The sequence below is a fragment of the Arachis hypogaea genome, chromosome 11, assembly GCF_003086295.3.
Source record: "Arachis hypogaea cultivar Tifrunner chromosome 11, arahy.Tifrunner.gnm2.J5K5, whole genome shotgun sequence".
NCBI classification, from domain to species: domain Eukaryota; kingdom Viridiplantae; phylum Streptophyta; class Magnoliopsida; order Fabales; family Fabaceae; genus Arachis; species Arachis hypogaea.
In genome coordinates, this window is record NC_092046.1 from 123,430,224 (window position 1) to 123,450,276 (window position 20,053).

At 39.3% G+C, this 20,053-nt stretch overlaps 1 non-coding gene across 1 annotated transcript; it reads left to right on the plus strand.

Annotated features, from left to right (window-relative positions):
* The first annotated feature begins 10,375 nt into the window (after positions 1 to 10,375).
* On the plus strand, positions 10,376 to 10,479 carry LOC112724472 (small nucleolar RNA R71). Its single transcript, XR_003163633.1, has one exon. It is a non-coding gene; the product is annotated as a small nucleolar RNA R71 (small nucleolar RNA).
* The last annotated feature ends 9,574 nt before the right edge of the window (positions 10,480 to 20,053 follow it).

The following is a 20,053-nucleotide window of genomic DNA, read 5'->3' on the forward strand; positions in this document are numbered from 1 at the left end:
GTTAAGGAATAAAGATTATTTGAAGTTGATTTTTGGCAGTTACTCATGTTGTACAAAAGAGCGGAAACGGTTGCTTGAAAGTTAGCACAAGCGGAAGTTACTTTTGAATCTGATTGGTCAAGGACTTCAATAAATAGATGAAAGATCGATGAAGAAGAGGTTGGAACTTTGCTTCAGAAAAACACTCAAGCACACTCATATACCCTGCGACTTATTGAGTTTGTGTTTGAGTCATTTTTTCTATAGGGTTCCTTCCGTGTCTTTAGTTTTCCTTTACATTTTCTGTAATCTTTATTTTCTTTGCAAATTTATCTTTCAATCATATTTACCTTTCTTGTTTTCCTTTAAAAGTTCCACACTTTATTTTTCGATTTCAAACTCCTTCGATCTTGTTGAAGGCAGTTTATAGCTTTTATTTAAATTGAATGCAATTCATTTAAAATTCAGTTAATTTATTTTCAAAATTTACTTTGTTTATCTTTCAGATTTCTTTTATTTTGCTCGATAGAAAGATCTTTTGATGCACTTTAGTAAAATTGGTACTCACAAAGAGGAGTAAGTTTCGCTCATAAATCACTAGATATTGAACCACTTTCGATTTGCTAAAAATTGATAAAACAAATTGGCATGCCCAGTGGGACAGTTTTGAAGTTTATGTGTGTCAAATGATTGTGTGTTGCCATAGTGTATGCAATTAAGAAGTGGAAGGATTGTCGTATGGCAGTCGATGTTTTGAATATTAATGGGGGTTCATCTGCAAGTGATAGTGTGCCTATAATTGCACAATCTTCGGCGGATGTAACTTCACATCTGGAAAAGAATGTGTTGAATGAAAGTGCAGTGGTTACTAATTCCCAAATAGGGAATAATGGGCGTCATACACACCCAGGTGGTAACCCACCACAATCACAGCCTCCAGTAACTGCTGGTTGGCCACCTTATGGCCTTCCTCCAGGTTACACTCCTCGAATAGGTGGTTTTGTTTCTCTAATATGATTTGGAAGTACAGTTGGAGAAAATAATTTCAATCATTACAACAATATCCCGAGTATTCTCGAGATTATTATGTGGGTTTAACATCAAGTAGTCTTGGCTCGATAGTAGCTTTTTGACAACATGTTGATGAAAGTTATCATGATTCGATCAATTTGTTGACCCAACAAATGACTACACTTTTGAATCCTATGATGGTGGATCATGAGACAAAGTTTGAACATCTCGCAAGGCAAGTAGAGCGAATCGCTCGAATTGTCGATTATGATGAGGGTGGTAGGCAAAATTTGGAGGGAAACCATGAGGGTTTTAAAAATTTGCTTAAAAATAAAAATGATGATGCACTTTTGTTTAGGGAAAATCCTCGAGTAGTTCGTCGTGGCCAAAACATTGATGATGTGTTGGCTCGATTGCGAGCCAATCAAGGTGGTAAACGTTATCAGATCATGAGATTTGTGAAAGATGTGCTTAATAAGGTTGGATTTAATGTGGGTTTTATGAATTAACCCTATTTTATTTCTGTCTTTCCTGCTATTGTTCAAATGGCAGAAGTGTCTCGAAGGTAAAAAATCCTAAAATAATTACAAAGTTTGCTGGAGAAGTTGGTGAATCGATTACTAAGCATATTGCTCGATATTTGGTTGAGATAGGCAATCTGGCCAATGATGAGAATTTGAAAATGAAGTTCTTTCGTTCTTTGTTAACAAAGAATGCATTTATTTGGTTTTCAAATCTGAAGCCTAATTCGATGATGACTTGGAAACAGTTGGAAAGTACTTTTCACTCTCAATTTATAGAGAGGAATTAAACATAACAATGACTGACTTAGTGGGTTTGAAACGTGATGATGGAGAAATGATTGATGATTACATGATTCGTTTAAAAAATACTCGGAGTCATTGTTATGTATCTCTCCCAAAGAGTGAGGTAGTAAAGATAGCAACTATGGGGTTAGGTTTTTATATGCGTCAAAAAATGCTTAACATTCATATACTTGATTTGGCCCATTTGGCTAAAAAGGTATGCCAGGTAGAAATTCTCTGAAAAAAAAAAAAAGAAAAGTATAAAAATGAAAGAAAGTTGAAAAGTAAATTTTTTCCTCGAAGGGAGAAAGTGTCCTATGTCACAATGGAGTTCTCGAGTGAGAAATCTGATTTTGAAACAGAAGTCGATTTGGCAGAATTAAAGAAAAGGCCACCTTATGTTTGTTCTTTGTTTAAGAAAGTCTCAAATGTTGATAAATCGAGTGATTCAAGACATAAGAGTGGAAAAAAGTATAGTTTTGATATTTCAAAGTCCGATCAAATATTTGATGTGTTACTTAAAGATAAACAGTTGGTCTTGCCAGAGGGCAGGATATTGCTTTCGATAAAAGATTTAAAAGAGAAACCCTATTGTAAGTTTCATCAAACAACCAGCCATTGGACTAACAATTGAGTCCGTTTCAAAGACTTAATTCAAGAAGCAATTATGGAAGGAAGGTTGAAATTTGATAATGGAAAGAAGGAAATGAAAGTTGATTCCAATCCCTTTGATGCTGGAGCTAATTTTGATGAACCATGTTTTGGTGTTAACATGGTTGGTTGATGCTACGATTTTAAGAAATTGCACGATCGGCAAAAATTCCTTCCGGCAAGTGCACCGGTTATCGTCAAGTAAAAACTCACAATAGAGTGAGGTCGAATCCCACAAGGATTGGTTGAGTGAGCAATTCGGATTAGAAGTGTGTTCTAGTTGAGCGGAATCAAGATTTAGATGAGAATTGCGGAATGTAAAATTGCATGAATTAAAGAGCGAGAAGCTAAATTGCTGAAATTAAAAAGGGATCGGGGTGATTGCATGAATTTAATTGCAGAATGTAAAGAGAAGTGATAGATCAGAAATGGGGAATTCATTGGGTTTCAGGAGATATTGAGATCTCCGAATCAAACATTTTTTTTTATCCCTTCCTCAACCAATGCATTCATTGAATTTTGCTTGGCAATCTTATATGATTGGATCCCAATCCCTTGGCTCACCAATTCTCTCTAAAAATAAACAAATTCCCAATCCCTTGGTTTAAATGTTCATAAGAAGAGATGATGTTCGATCACTGATTATACCACACAGTTTCATGAACCACAATTTGGTAGGATTACATGTCACAATATCCATCCAAACCCCAATCCAATTCACTGTGAGAAAGCTTCTCTAGCATGAATCCTCCATTCCTTTCCCAAGGTTCCGAAGGATTCCAATTATGGATAGTTTCTTTCCCAAGACAACTAACCAATGGAATTAGATCGAGAAGCTTTCTAACAAAAATTCAAGAGAAAAGATTGAAGAAGAAGATAAAAACTATTATTGATTCATTGAATTACAATAGAGCTCCCTAACCCAATGAAAGGGGGTTTAGTGAGTCATAGCTCTGAATTCAATTACAAAAAGTATGAAAACTAGAAAAAGTGATCCCCCAAAATTCCCCCCGAGTGTCAACCAACTTAAATTCTATCCTATTTATACACTTTCTAAATTGAGCTTCTGTTGTGTTTCTTGGGCTTTGAGGCCTTTCCCTGATTTCCTTTTGCTTTGGGTTTATGATCCATAATCCTGATGAGGCTGCTGATCCAATTCTGTAACATTCATTGAGCCAACTTAGTGATAATCAAGTAATGACACATGACTCAACAATTTGAAATTCCAGACTCATCAATTCTTCAGGCCCAATCCCATAAACCATGATATTCAATTGGGTTTCATACCAGAGTACGTTTAAGTTAATGTTTGTGCTCAAATGCTAACTTAAACTGCAATATCTTTGGCCCAGAAACCTTTTCAATTAGTGGCGTTTAAGTTGCAGTTTAAGCTTAAACTGCAACTTAAACGTTGGACACTCCTGGAGGTGGTATAATTCAAGCACGTTTTAAGCTTCAGTTTAAGGTTAAACTGAAGCTTAAACGTGGAAATGGAAGAAGGCAAGTCTGGAGTGTGGATTGTCGAACACGTTTAAGCTTCAGTTTAAGGTTAAACTGAAGCTTAAACGTGGAAATGAAGAAAACAACCCTGGAGGAGAATGGTCGAACACGTTTAAGCTCCCGTTTAAGCTTAAACTGGAGCTTAAACGTGGAAATGGCTCCATGGTGCATTTCTCATTTCTGGCGTTTAACTTCCAGTTTAAGGTTAAACTGGAGGTTAAACGCCACTTTCAGCTTTTCCTCAGCTTTCATGATTTTGGCGTTTAAGCTCTAGTTTAGGCTTAAACTGGAGCTTAAACGCCACTGATAGTTCCCAGCATTATATGGCTTGGTAGTTTGAGTTCCAGTTTAAGCTTAAACTGGAACTTAAACTCCACATGTGATATTCAGGCTTCCTTTATTGATTTTGTTGCTTCCTTGCCTAGCCTCTTCTTCCCTGAAATCATCCAAACAACTGCATCAAAGTCTTGCAAAATTTCATGAGAAATCTTCCATTCATAGCATTTAAGTAATATAACTAAAAACTCATGGAATTTGCATCAAAATCATACTGTTTGGATGGTTCATTGCTTTGTTATTCATTTAACCATTCTTGGCTACTTTAAGCTCAAGAAAATGCATAAAACAATTAAAACTAACAGAAAAATGCTAGTGAAACTAGCCTAAGATGCCTTGGCATCACAACACCAAACTTAATGCTTGCTTGTCCCTAAGCAAGTCCTGAGTTATTTGAGAGGAAAGTATGAAACAGAAAGCAATTACATTGGCTATATTAGCAAGCATTTGAAGTTCATCAAAAGGGTTTTATGCAGAAAGTTGCAGCATCACTTTTTCATTCTTATCAGGTAAGATTATCACTTTTTCATTGCATCCATCAAACACTGCTATGGCCTCTTGTTATTCTTATGTCCTTGGCACTTTTCTCTTCTTTGTTTTTCTTTTCTTTTTCTTAGAGCTCCTTTGCTCCTTGTTTGCTTAGTGTCATGTGTTGCACAAGCCTTTGGCATTTTCTTTTTCTTATCAGTGCACTACACATATCCACTACAGGCATTTTAGTTCACATTTCTTCTTGAGACATTGGTGCCCAGCACCTCTTTGTGTGACTAAATGTTTTGTATTTAGGTTGCTCTTGATAATGGACTTTTGGTTGATAATCCCGGGTTAGTTAACCCAAGTTACCAAGTGTTGAAACACTCCTCAGAACCTATTCATCCAAGCATATCCTTAATACATAAACACCACAGGCATTTGTCTCAGAAGTTCAAACCATTGGTGCCTAGCTTATTTTCTCAAAATTTTTTTTTGGTTGCCCTTTTTCAGTGGCTTTTTCTTCTTCTTTTTCTTTCTTTTTCATGGCCAAAGACATTTATTCATCAAGATCCATAGACAGTATTCAAACTTCTACACAAAAATGATAATTCTACACTCAATTTCCAGTGATCTGACTAAACAATCAAGCATGCATACCACCACTTAATTCTACTTGATTTGTCACTAATTGAGCCAAGCTACTTTTGTTCAAATTTTTCTTTTATTTTTGGAAACAGAACAAGCATGGCAAGCATTTGTTTAAGAAGGTGAAGTTATATCCAAATATCTAGGCATTCACTTTATTCAAAGCAGTAAACAGACAAACATACTAGAAATTTCACATAAAACTTAAATGACTTAAAATGAAAGAAAGCTCATAAAGACACTTCACAAACTATTATTTGATTATTAAGGAACAAGACCACCTCTCATTTGTTGCTTGGTTCTTCTTGACTCTTGGGGTCCTGTTTCTTCTTGCTTCTTGTCTCTCTTTGACCACTTGTACTTCCTTTGTCTTTTCTTATGAGCTTTGTCCAGAATCCAGCTTTTTTCATTGTTTCTTCCACTCTTTCTTCAAGGATCACTGCCTTTTTCATTTCTCCTTCTTTCCTCCCCTTGAAATACTCATCAAAAGTTGGGAATGCTGGGTCCATCTTGTGTAGATGTTCCCCTATGTAGTTAAGCTTGATTTGAGAACTGATGTTGTAATCAGCTTGAACTGCATATCTTGCATTCTGCAAAGTGGTGGCTTCCTTGATTGCCAAGATATTGTCATCTTGGTGTTGGCCTATGTGGCTGAGGGATTCCTGTAATTGTAAATTCTGTTCCCTTTGCAGATCTAGGAATCTTGATTCAAAGTTCCTTTGCATGTCCATCATTTTTAGGTGAAAGTCCTCTTGCTTCTCTTGAGACCTCATGTATTGTTGAGACATTCCTTCTATGATTTCCTGCATTCTGCTCATATCCATGGGGTCTCTGGGAACTTGTTGCCTTCTTTCTGGATTTCCTTGCTCTTCTTGCTCTTCTTCTCTTTCTTGCTCTGCTTCATTTCTTCTTTTTGTATGTCTTAGAGCAATTGGGCCAAGAGTCATTCTGTGAGCAGTCATGGCCATTCCAGGATGTAGCCAATTAGGTCTTGCATCTTCAAGTGGTACTTGGGCCTCGATGCATAGTCTGATGATGGTGCTAGGGAAGTGGAGCCAGGAGTCAGGGTCACTTTTCTCACTAAACTCTTGTATCTGTTCAGCAATGAGTTTATGAACTTTAATCTCTCCTCCCATCATAATGCAATGTAGCAAGATGGCTCTTTTAGGGATTATTTCTGAAGAGTTTGCAGTGGGTAGGATGGATCTCCTAACTATTGCATACCACCCTTTAGCTTCAGGTGTTAGGTCTCCCCTTCTCAAGATTCTTGGAGCCCCTTTTGTTCCTCTCACCCATTCAGCTCTGATGGCACAAAGGTCTTCAGCAATAGTCTGATAGTCAGGTTCTCCTATCATCCTATCCTCATAACTTGCTTGGCTGAAACGTATGTTTTTCAGGCCAAGAGTTTTCATGATTGCCTTGGGGCTGAAGTCAACTTCCACCCCTCTCACATAGCTTTTGTATGTGGGTTCCTCGGTTGGATCCTCCCTTACTGCATTTGCATAAAACTCCTTCACTAGGTTGATATTGATTCTAGTGATTGGCTTAGTCAGGAGCTCCCACTTCCTCTTTTTGATCTTCTCCCAAACACTTGGGAACTCCTCCTTTCCAAGGTCAAAGGGAATCTCAGCTAGTATCCTTTTAGGTCTCATCCATTCGGCCTGAATCTCATGGAAAACTGATTTGTATTTCCATGCATCAAATTCCCTTTCCTCCTCCATTGGCTCCTCCATTGGCTGCTTGTCTTTTCTTCTTTTGTGGCTAGATGAGGCTGCCATTGGTTCTTTAGTTTTGGCAAGTGACAAGCTGAGGTTGACCAGGTGAAGTAAGAAAATGTTGTTAGAAGTGTGGTGAGGTTGTTTTCGGCAAGAGGTAGTTATGCTATGATGAAAGAATATGTGCAAGAAGGAGATTTGGTGGTGTGGAACTCGTTCCCAAGTGGTTCTTTATAGTGCATGCAAGTGAAAAATGGACGGCTAGGGTGATTTGTGAAGGATGGCTTGATGGTAAATATATGAATTAGGGAGAAAGACGAATTGCTTTTCACTTTCTTGGAAGTATTCTGGTTGCATTAAATTGTACATGTAGCTATCTTTTCATGCAGAATTTCCTTTTCCCATGTGTTAGTTTCAAAGACTTGTGAACTCCCTTTTTGACCAAACCCGTACCTCCCCCTTTGTCTTTTTCATCCATTCTTATCCTTCCTTTTGTACCTGCACAAACAAACAACTTTGATATCATTTTTTTCGGTCCATGTGAATAATGAATAGTATTTGTACATGTTTTTCCTTCTTTTTGAATTGTAAATCAATGATTGACTTCCTGAGCTTATAGCTGTGACTCTTGTATTTATGCACACTTATTACTGGACACCAAACTTAGTGTTTGGTAATGTCTCCTGATGACATGAAATCCATGTTGGTTGTCCTTAATGAATGTGCATAATTCTAATAAATCATAGTCACTTTGGCTCTTTGATCCTAAACAATTTTACTACCTAAAGTAATTGAAATCAAAGTATTAAAACATGCAAATGGTATACTTGTCATGAATTTCTAAATCCAGAGGAACTTCTTGCTTTTCATTAACTGTGTTCAAAGAGGAACACCAAACTTAATGTTTGGTTGTGCACTTTGAATGAAAGATTGAATACAATTTGAATAAAATTTGGGGTGCCTTCAGGCACACCAAACTTAGAGACCAATTGTATTTTACATGCAATGTTTAGTGCACTCTTTCAACAGTTGTCCTGAGGATTCAAGTTCATGCATAAGAAACCATGCTTTATTAGATGCAAAGCAAAACAATAAAGAGTAAGGATACTAAAACATGGGTTGCCTCCCATGAAGCGCTTCTTTAACGTCACTAGCTTGACGGTTGCCCCTTGTTAGGATGGATTCTAGTGCTTGATGTCCTCTCCTCTCACTATGAAAACGTCCCCATTTGATTCCTTCATGATTTCCAAATGTTCCATAGAAAGAACTTTCCTGATTGTGAACACTTGAGGGAGCTGGGAAGGAATGGTTTTGAGGCCAGGTGGGATTAGCAAATAATGACTTGATATCACTTTATCTCCCGGAGAGAAACCTTCAGTGGGAATTTTCTTGTTTCTCCACCCTCTTGGCAATTTCTTTACAATTCTTCCCTTTCTCTTGAGGATTTCTTCATTGACCCTTATGCCAGGAGGATCCTTCTGATCTGTTTCTATTGATTCTTGTGGCTTTAACTCTTGCAATTCTTGTTTGCCTTCCAAGGACTGTTTCAGAGTTTCAGCTGCTGGATTGCTTTCCTCCAAACACAGATGGCTACTATCATCCTTAGGCTTTTCAGGTTCTGGTTCAGGCTCAGATGCAGGTTTGAAAACATTGAAAATGAGCTGTTCATCATGTATTCTCAAGATTAGCTCTCTTTGTTCTACATCTATGAGCGCTCTAGCAGTGGCTAGAAATGGCCTTCCCAGAATGATAGGGTGTAGGTAGCTTTCCTCCATGTCCAAAATGACAAAGTCTGTGGGGAAGAAATAATTTCCCACTTTCACCAGCACATTCTCAACTACCCCTTCAGCTTGCTTCTGAGTTTTGTCAGCCAGTTGTATGATTACATCAGTGGATCTCACCTCATTCAGTTGTAGCCTCTTCATAAGAGTCAGAGGCATCACATTTATGCTAGCTCCTAGATCACAGAATCCTCTGTAAATTTTTGTTTCCCCTATGATGCAGGGGATATGAAAACTTCCTGGGTCTGTTTTCTTAGAGACTATGTCCTTCTTGATGAGGGCACTGCATTCTTTGTTCATTATTACAGTTTGTCCTCCCTTCAAAACTCTTTTCTTGCTCAGCAATTCCTTTAAATACTTGATATGTGTAGGCATCTGCTGGAGAATCTCAAGAAAGGGAATATTGATATGGAGAGACTTAAATGTCTCTAAAAACCTTGAATAGGTTTTCCCTTTTTCACCTCCTCCTAACCTCTGAGGAAATGGTGCTTTTGGTTGGTATGTTTCCAGCATGCCTTTTTGCAGTTCCTTGGCTTGCTCAGTTTCACTTTCCTGCTTAGCTTCTTCCACACCTTCCTTCAAGATTTCTGGCTCCTGTTCTGAGGGTCTGATTCCTTTTTCTTCTGAGACTTCCTTCAATATGGTGATGGCCTTGCATTCTTCCCATCTCACTCCCTTTTGTTCCCCTTTAGGATTCTTTTCTGTGTCACTAGGGAACACTGCAGTTGACTTGGGGGCCTGTTGAGATAGCTCTCCTACTTGAGACTCCATCCTCTTGAGTTTTTCACCATGGTTCCTTAAGGTAGATCTCACATCATCCCTAAAGCTTTTCAACTCACTTATATCCTGACCCATGTTTGCCAGCATTCCTTCTATCCTGTTTAATTGATCTTGAAATTGTTGGTTCGGATTAGGTTGGGTAGGTTGATTATTTTGGCCATGATATGATGGTTGGGAGTAAGTGTTTTGTGTGGCTTGGTATGATCTTTGGTTGGAGTTTTGGTATGTGGACTTGTTATGTTGGTTTTGCTGGTTTCCCCACCCAAAGTTTGGGTGGTTTTTCCAGCCTGGGTTGTAAGTGTTGGAATGTGGATCATATGGTTGCCTTTGTTGATTTCCTACATAATTGGCCTCTTCCCAATCACCTCCTTCAGTGCTTACTTCCTCTTGATCTTGTGTGTGTATTGCAGCCACTTGCTTTGTTTCTAATTTCCTGGTGAGCTCTGCTAGTTGCTTGGCAAACACCTTGTTTTGGGCTAAAATTGTATCAACATGGTTCAGCTCCATGACTCCCTTAGTGTTGTGTCTCTCTGAAGCATAGTAGTACTCATTCTCAGCCACTGTCTCAATCACTTCAATGGCTTCTTCCACAGTCTTTTTCCTGTTCAATGAACCTCCTGATGAATGGTCTACAGCCTTCCTTGATTCATAAGAAAGTCCATCATAGAAAATATGCAATTGCACCCAGTCATGGAACATGTCTGGTGGGCATTTCCTTGTCAAATCCTTGAACCTCTCCCATGCCTCGTAGAGAGTTTCACCATCTTGTTGTCTAAAAGTCTGAACCTCAGATCGAAGCCTATTGACCTTTTATGGGGGGTAGAAACGTGCCAGAAACTTGCTTTCCACCTCATCCCAGGTTGTTAGGCTCCCCCTTGGGAATGATTCCAGCCACTTAGCTGCCTTGTCCCTAAGTGAAAATGGGAACAAGAGCAGTTTATAGGTATCTTCCTGGACTCCATTGGACTTCACAGTGTCACAAATTCTCAGGAATTTTGTGAGATGTTGGTTTGGATCTTCATTAGCACTCCCACCAAATGAACAATGATCCTCCACAAGTGATATTAGCTGTGGTTTGAGTTCAAAATTGTTGGCCTGAATGGGTGGTTTCTGAATGCTGCTACCACAATTCCCAGAGGTTGGGTTTATGTATGAACCAAGAACCCTCCTCTCGGGAATGGCATTGTTTCCATCAGCTCTCTCATGGTTGTGAACTTCTCTATCCATGTTGAGATCTAGAGCTTCCTCAAAATTGTCCTCAGATTCTCCTTCAGATTCTTCTTCTCCCAGTACTCTCTTCCCTCTTGCTTCCCTTCTAAGTTTATGAAGGGTCCTCTCTGGTTCGGTATAATGAGGAGTTGATGTCTCTCCTCTCCTACCTGTCATACAAAAACACAGCACAGGCAACAAACAAGTGAAATACTCTTGGTTAATGGAAGAGTATGGTTAGAGCAGTTGAGGAATTAATTCAAATAGTTAGTGAGTCAGTGAGTTAGTTGCTTGAATTTAAAGGCATAAAGAAAGAAAGCATGTAACAGAGTGCAGAAATTAAAATTCAACAAGTAACTTGAACTGAATTAACAAAGCAAGAAAAATGCTCAATCTAGTTAACTTCCAATTTGAGAATTGTCAATCGAAAACCAATCCCCGGCAACGGCGCCATAAACTTGATGCTACGATTTTAAGAAATTGCACGATCGGCAAAAATTCCTTCCGGCAAGTGCACCGGTTATCGTCAAGTAAAAACTCACAATAGAATGAGGTCGAATCCTACAAGGATTGGTTGAGTGAGCAATTCGGATTAGAAGTGTGTTCTAGTTGAGCGGAATCAAGATTTAGATGAGAATTGCGGAATGTAAAATTGCATGAATTAAAGAGCGAGAAGCTAAATTGCTGAAATTAAAAAGGGATCGGGGTGATTGCATGAATTTAATTGCAGAATGTAAAGAGAAGTGATAGATCAGAAATGGGGAATTCATTGGGTTTCAGGAGATATTGAGATCTCCGAATCAAACATTTTTTTTTATCCCTTCCTCAACCAATGCATTCATTGAATTTTGCTTGGCAATCTTATATGATTGGATCCCAATCCCTTGGCTCACCAATTCTCTCTAAAAACAAACAAATTCCCAATCCCTTGGTTTAAATGTTCATAAGAAGAGATGATGTTCGATCACTGATTATACCACACAGTTTCATGAACCACAATTTGGTAGGATTACATGTCACAATATCCATCCAAACCCCAATCCAATTCACTGTGAGAAAGCTTCTCTAGCATGAATCCTCCATTCCTTTCCCAAGGTTCCGAAGGATTCCAATTATGGATAGTTTCTTTCCCAAGACAACTAACCAATGGAATTAGATCGAGAAGCTTTCTAACAAAAATTCAAGAGAAAAGATTGAAGAAGAAGATAAAAACTATTATTGATTCATTGAATTACAATAGAGCTCCCTAACCCAATGAAAGGGGGTTTAGTGAGTCATAGCTCTGAATTCAATTACAAAAAGTATGAAAACTAGAAAAAGTGATCCCCCAAAATTCCCCCCGAGTGTCAACCAACTTAAATTCTATCCTATTTATACACTTTCTAAATTGAGCTTCTGTTGTGTTTCTTGGGCTTTGAGGCCTTTCCCTGATTTCCTTTTGCTTTGGGTTTATGATCCATAATCCTGATGAGGCTGCTGATCCAATTCTGTAACATTCATTGAGCCAACTTAGTGATAATCAAGTAATGACACATGACTCAACAATTTGAAATTCCAGACTCATCAATTCTTCAGGCCCAATCCCATAAACCATGATATTCAATTGGGTTTCATACCAGAGTACGTTTAAGTTAATGTTTGTGCTCAAATGCTAACTTAAACTGCAATATCTTTGGCCCAGAAACCTTTTCAATTAGTGGCGTTTAAGTTGCAGTTTAAGCTTAAACTGCAACTTAAACGTTGGACACTCCTGGAGGTGGTATAATTCAAGCACGTTTTAAGCTTCAGTTTAAGGTTAAACTGAAGCTTAAACGTGGAAATGGAAGAAGGCAAGTCTGGAGTGTGGAGTTGTCGAACACGTTTAAGCTTCAGTTTAAGGTTAAACTGAAGCTTAAACGTGGAAATGGAAGAAGGCAAGTCTGGAGTGTGGATTGTCGAACACGTTTAAGCTTCAGTTTAAGGTTAAACTGAAGCTTAAACGTGGAAATGAAGAAAACAACCCTGGAGGAGAATGGTCGAACACGTTTAAGCTCCAGTTTAAGCTTAAACTGGAGCTTAAACGTGGAAATGGCTCCCTGGTGCATTTCTCATTTCTGGCGTTTAACTTCCAGTTTAAGGTTAAACTGGAGGTTAAACGCCACTTTCAGCTTTTCCTCAGCTTTCATGATTTTGGCATTTAAGCTCTAGTTTAGGCTTAAACTGGAGCTTAAACGCCACTGATAGTTCCCAGCATTATATGGCTTGGTAGTTTGAGTTCCAGTTTAAGCTTAAACTGGAACTTAAACTCCACATGTGATATTCAGGCTTCCTTTATTGATTTTGTTGCTTCCTTGCCTAGCCTCTTCTTCCCTGAAATCATCCAAACAACTGCATCAAAGTCTTGCAAAATTTCATGAGAAATCTTCCATTCATAGCATTCAAGTAATATAACTAAAAACTCATGGAATTTGCATCAAAATCATACTGTTTGGATGGTTCATTGCTTTGTTATTCATTTAACCATTCTTGGTTACTTTAAGCTCAAGAAAATGCATAAAACAACTAAAACTAACAGAAAAATGCTAGTGAAACTAGCCTAAGATGCCTTGGCATCATTGGTTTCTCCTATGACTTTGATACTGCTAACTTTAACCTTATGCCCTCGATGTAATGCTGTCTTCGATGTTGAAGCTGCAGCTGTCTTTGAGAAAGAAAGAATGAAGAAAGAGTTAGCTCACAAAGAAGAACAGGTTCGACAAGGCAACCATCTCGAAGGTTAGAAGGTCAGAGTTCTGGTGTCCCTCATAGAAATTTCTCTGCCCCATTGAGCCGTTCGCAGTCTCTGGGTGTGCAATGGATACGAAATTGTCAGGAGTTTCATAACAGAGATGCATAATACAAGGGTAACCCACAAAGGGGTCATCGAGATTTCTATCATCGCCGTTACCCTTATTCTCGGGGTCGAGCCAGAGGAAACCAAAGAGGAAGGGGTGGATGTCAGGTACAAAGGGCACTTTAAGTGATAGAGCCAATGAGGCAACTCCTTCTGTTCATTCCCGCGTGGTATTCCCGGTCGATGGGGAAATGGTCCCAAAGGAGATTCCATCTCCTGTTAAGTTCGACAAGGGTAAAGCTGTGATGGTAACCCCAGAGGATGGTAAAGAAAAAGATGTTGATCTAGACGAGGAGTGTTTCGAAGAGGGTGACGATGAGATGGTAAGTACCATTTCGATTATTCCAACTGAGTACTTAGGGGAGTATGAAGGAAATCCGTATGAGGATTATGATGTGAAAGATGAGGAGATTTTCTCATTCATACAAACTGAGGATGAGTTGGGTTACTTCCAGAAGCCTACTGAGAAATAAAAATCCCATCTTCGTCCACTGTATATTACGGCTTATATGAGTGAGATTAGCATAAACAAGGTGCTAATCGATGGGGGAACAGCAATTAGTCTATTGCCAGAGAGAATGCTAATAATAGTAGGGAAATATCCTGATGATTTGATTCCTACCAATATTTCTGTGACAGATTACAGTCGAACATCTACTCCTGCAAAAGGGTTGGTGACTCTTTGTGGTAGTATCTTCGAAGGCCAATTACAATACGTTACTGGGACGTAACTGGATCCACGGTGTTGGGCTTGTACCTTCAACTGTGCATCAAAGTGTCCCTTTGTGGACGGATGAAGGAAAACCTGAAGTGATCAAGGCAGATTCAAGTTTGTATGTTGAACAACTACATGTCGATTTCAAAATATATAATGATAAGTTAAAGCCTTTAAATATCGACAGGGTGTTCAACTCCTTCAACTGCGAAGGTTGCTTCTTGACGTTAGAAAGGTTAAACGTGAAGCTTCATCACCAATAGCTTGATGCCCTTCCCACTGGTTGGGAGTAGTGGTTTGTGAAAGTGGTGGTTCGAAGACATGTCTTCATGGCTGTGGAACAGGATGTTTTGAATTACTTGGTAACTTTAAATAATTACATAAGTAGTTTCCATTCTGTAAAAAATAAAGGTGATTCAACTGATAAAGTTGAAACACGTAGGAATTTTAATTTAGATATTTTAGTTAGTAGAACAGATTTGATTCCTCAAATCGAATTTAGGCATGGTTTAATTTCTTCTTGTTTTCCCATTTCTAGTAGTAATGTTATTAGTCAGGCTTCTATTGATGTAGGCAAAGCTCATTGTACTGAAAATGATTCGATAGTCGATCTGTCTGATAATAAAGTTTGTCTTATTTCAAATGAGCCCATCAATTTATATTTGGATTGCATTTATGATTTGGATCCTCTAAGTTTCAAAAAATATTAAGTTGATGGTGAAGATGTTGCAAAAGGTTTTGAGTCATAAGATCCTCTTGAAGACATTAATCTGGGGACCGATAATGATGTTCGACTCACTTATATTTGTAAGAATCTTGATGAGCAGTTTCGAACGAAGTTATTGAATCTTTTAATCGAATACAAAGATTATTTTGCTTGGAATTATCATGAGATGCCTGGTCTCGATCGTTTTCTTGTAGAATATTAGTTAGCCTTGAAACCATTTGCTAGGCCAATAAAGCAAGCACCTCGATGCTTTGCTCCTGAGATCAATATAAAAATTAAAGAAGAGATTGAAAGATTGAGCAAAGCAAAATTCATTCAAACTGCTCGTTACGTTGAATGGGTATTAAACATCTTTCTGGTAATAAAAAACAATGGAAAGTGATAAACCACTATTTTATGGTTTATCTTGTGCTAAATGGAGTGGTTTCTATCAAGTATTTGCATACTTATTCATATAAATTGTATGATTTTACAAATCCTTCCTAATTCTGTTCTATGATTGAAAACTTGCTTTCCAAGCCTTTAAATTGTGTATTTTTAACTCCTCTATATACCATTCGATGCCGTGATCTGTGTGTTAAGTGTTTTCAGGCTTTATAGGGCAGGAATGGCTTAGAGGATGGAAAGGAAGCTTGCAAAAATAGAAGGAACACAAGAAACTAAGGAGACAACTAGCGAGGAGTGACGTGCACGCATGGCTCACGCGTGTGCGTGATTTGGAGATTTCATGGCGATGCGTGCGAACCCCTGACGCATACGCGTGAGAAGCAAGATTTCACGGTGACGCGTGCGTGTACCTGACACGTACGCGTGACTGATGCGTTCGCGTGACATGCGTGATAAACCCATATTTTATGATATATTTTGTGCTTAATCTGAGTGATTTATTCAATCCTTCACCCACCTATTCATATTATTTGCATGGTTTTACTTTTCCTTCCTTATTATGTGATGTATGTGAAAAACATGTATCCTATGCTTTAAAATTAATTATTTTAATTACCTTTATTTCCATTCGATGCCGTGATTAGTGTGTTGAGTAGTTTCAGATCTTCTAAGGCAAGAATGACTTAAAGGATGGAAAGGAAACATACAAAAATGGAAGGAAAGCATAAAACGGAGTTTGTGAAGAAACTGGCATCCACACGATCGCATGGGCGACGCGGACGCATGCAAAGCGCGAAGAAGCAGCGACGCGGCCGCATGACTGACGCGACCGTGCGTCTTGAGCAGAACACATATGACGCGGCCGCATGACTGACGCGACCGCGTGACAAGGAAAAATCCGAATGACGCGACCGCGTGACCCACGCGGACGCGTGACAGAGGCCACGCACCAGAAATTGCAGAAAACGCTCCCAGCAAATTCTGAAGCCCTTTTTTGCCCAAATCCAAGTCCAGAAGGCATAGACCAGAGGTTATGAAGTGGGGGAATGCATCCATTCACAGGAGGAGACGACTTTAGTTTAGTTTTCATGATTTAGATTTAGTTTAGAGAGAGGTTCTCTCCTCTCTCTTCTCTCTTTAGGATTAGGATTTAGAATTAGGATTTTATTCGCTTTCAGGATTATATCTTTATCAGGTTCATTATTCTTTTTTATTTACTTTTGCAATTTAATTTATGAATTCTTCCATGTTACAGATTACATCTTTGAATTAATGTTATTTGAGGTATTTCAGTTTAATATTGCTTTCTCTTATTTACATTATTGTTATTCCCATCTGAAGGCATTTTTATTCCAGTAGATTTATTTCTCTCCTTTTGGTCTTGGTTAAGAAATCAGTAACTCAGGAGTTATCAAACTCAAACATGAATGATAATTGTTATCTTGTTAATTAAATAAACTTCAATAATCCCAATCTTTCCTTAGGAAATAAATAGGATTCGAAGATCAAACCAATTAATCCCTTGACCTTCCTTTATCTTGGTAAAGGTTAACAAAGTGGAATTAAGATTCAATTCTCATCATCATTGATAAGGATAGCTAGGATAGGACCTCTAATTTTTCATACCTTGCCAAAAGTTTATTTACAGTCATTTATTTATTTTACTTGCCATTTAAACTGCTTGTTCTTCATTTACTTTATTTGCTAATTAAATCATTCCCTCCTCATTCTCAAAACCCCAATTTACAATCTCCATAACCAATAATAAGAACATACTTCCCCGCAGTTCCTTGAGAAGACGACCCAAGGTTTGAATACTTCGGTTATCAATTTATTTAGGGGTTTGTTACTTGTGACAACCAAAACGTTTGTAAGAAAGGTTGATTGCTTGGTTTAGTAACTATACTTGCAACGAGAGTTTACTATAACCTCTAAACCATCAATCCTTCCTGCTCTTTCAAAATGGCGTCGTTGCTGGGAAACTGCAATTGTGTGCCTTATTATTGGTTATTGTAAATATTTTTCTTTTACTTGTTTATTTGTTTTTATTTTCCCCTCTTTATTTCTTTTAGCTACTATGAATTCTCACCCCGTTTGCTTTGAGTTTGGTTCTAATATTATTGAAAGGAATGGAAGTTATAACAGGAACATGCATCAAGGTCAGAGCGATCAAAGATGGATGGAGCCAAGAGGATCCGATCAACCCTTTAGGCAACAACACCCTCCAAGATATCATGGACAAAGACCATTCTACAATGCATACCAAACAAATAGACATGGTGGACAACCTTGTAATTACCAACAAGCCCCACCCTGTACTTATAGACCATCATCTCATCATAACTCCGAACCACCACACTCACAAGCTCCTTTTCACCATTCACCACCGTATGATCCTCATTTACCCCAGTTCTAATCCAATCACTCCCAAACACCACCACTTTTCCCTGTGCCATATCCAAATCTATCACCCCGAGAATCAGAGGTTCGCCTCAAGGAAATAGTAAGTCGACTTCAAACAACCCTTCATCAACTGGAGCAAGCAGTAAGTCAATTATCTTCTAGACGTTCGAACATTCAAGGACATCCCACAGCCCCATGTGGACAATCTAACGAAGAGCGTAGCATGAAGGAGATACTAGAAACTCCAGTAGACAAGACAGAGCATGGTTTCGTACTAGAACAAGTAGAGGAAGCTGTCATTATTGAAGAAGAAGAGTTGGTTGAAGACTTAGGAGACGCTAAACCTCCATGGGAATCCAAAGTTGTGGAGCATTCTGTCCAGGATGTTACAATTGATGCTAAGGAGGATTGTGCGCAATCCCCAGAGCAAGTCTTTCATGAAGAACCAGACAGAATAACCCAAGAAGCAGATTTTCTTGATGATGATAGTCACAAGTCAAGTTCTCCTAGTAATGAGCTTGCATCTGTAAGTGAATTCTCTGAGATCGAAGAATCTTTCCCAAGTGAATACAAAGATGATACGGAGGTAGATTTCTCTCAACCTCCAGTCTATGACTTAAGTGATGAGGAAGACATAGATGGCTTTGATCAGGACATGGATATGTTTGAAAAATCTTGCAAAGAAGTGGAGAATTTCACAGAAGAACACAAGGGAGTAGAACTCACAGAACCACTGGAACCACCTATCCCAAGGCCATTACCACCCAATACAAGTTTGACCTTTAGCTTTATTTTTCCACTTGAATATGGTTTACTTGAAACAGATGGCCAGCTTAGAGCTCTCTGCGGCTTTAAGAGTAAGCGGGAAATGGCTCGTACTCAGAGCTGGTGCACAAGGTTCAATAAGGTTCCACGCTTCAACTTAAAGTACACGGATTGGCATCATGATCAATCGGATGGATCTCGGAAAATGTTTGGTTATCCTGGTGAGAATCTAATCTCTAAACCGCCCGGATGGAAAAGTATAGATCAAGACGAAGGCGGATTTAAAAGAAAAGTTTGGGATCCTGGAATCTGTGCTGACATTCATCACCCCGGGAGCCTGACAATCTGTTTGAAGCTGCTCAGAAGCTTCACATGCCTAGTTTGGGACCCCGGAGGCTATTGGCATTCCAAGCATTGGTGGAGATTTCTGGATAAATTTAAGCATAAGCCGCCATAACAGGAAGCTCATCCAATGTCCAACTTAAGGACTTTAACTAAAAGTGCTAGGTGGGAGACAACCCACCATGGTATGATCGTCCCTTTTTCAATTTTTATTTAGCTTTATTTGTTTTCAAGTTTTATTTTATTATATTGAACCTGGAGTTTTGCATCACATTCATATTTGCATTCTGCATACTGCATAAAAAAAAGGGTGCACGACGCGACCGCATCACCCATGCGATCGCGTCAAATTACGGAAAACACTTCCCACGCGACCGCGTGACCTGGAGATCAGCGTAAAGATCCAACGTCCAGAAAGTTAGGCTGGAATCGTGTGGTCATTGTGCGTTTCGCACAATTGACCCATGCGATCGCGTCACTCACGCAATCACGTCACTTGCACAATACCAATCCCACGCGACCGCGTGAGCGACGCGATCGCGTCGCATAGGATTGCACAACACCCCAAAAGGAGGCAGAGAGTTGTGCTGAAACGACGCTGAATTCGTGCATTTAGCACAATTTCCAGCGACGCGATTGCATGCCCCAGGCGATCGCGTCAATCACTCTTTTCCCATTCCATGCGATCGCGTGCCCCACGCGATCGCGTCAACCACCTTTTTGCCCCAACTACGCGACCGCGTGCCCTACGTGATCGCGTGGATTCAAATTTATAACCCCCCAGTCACGCGAACCCTATCAGTCGCGCCCCCCTCCCCAAACCCCTCCACTTCCTCTCTTCTTCTCCAACCCCCAACCACCACCCAGCCCCCATCACCGCTAGACGCCGCCGCCACCCACTGCCGCCGCCGTCACTGCCCAGCGCCACCCACAAGCCCCCCTTCCTTCCCCTATT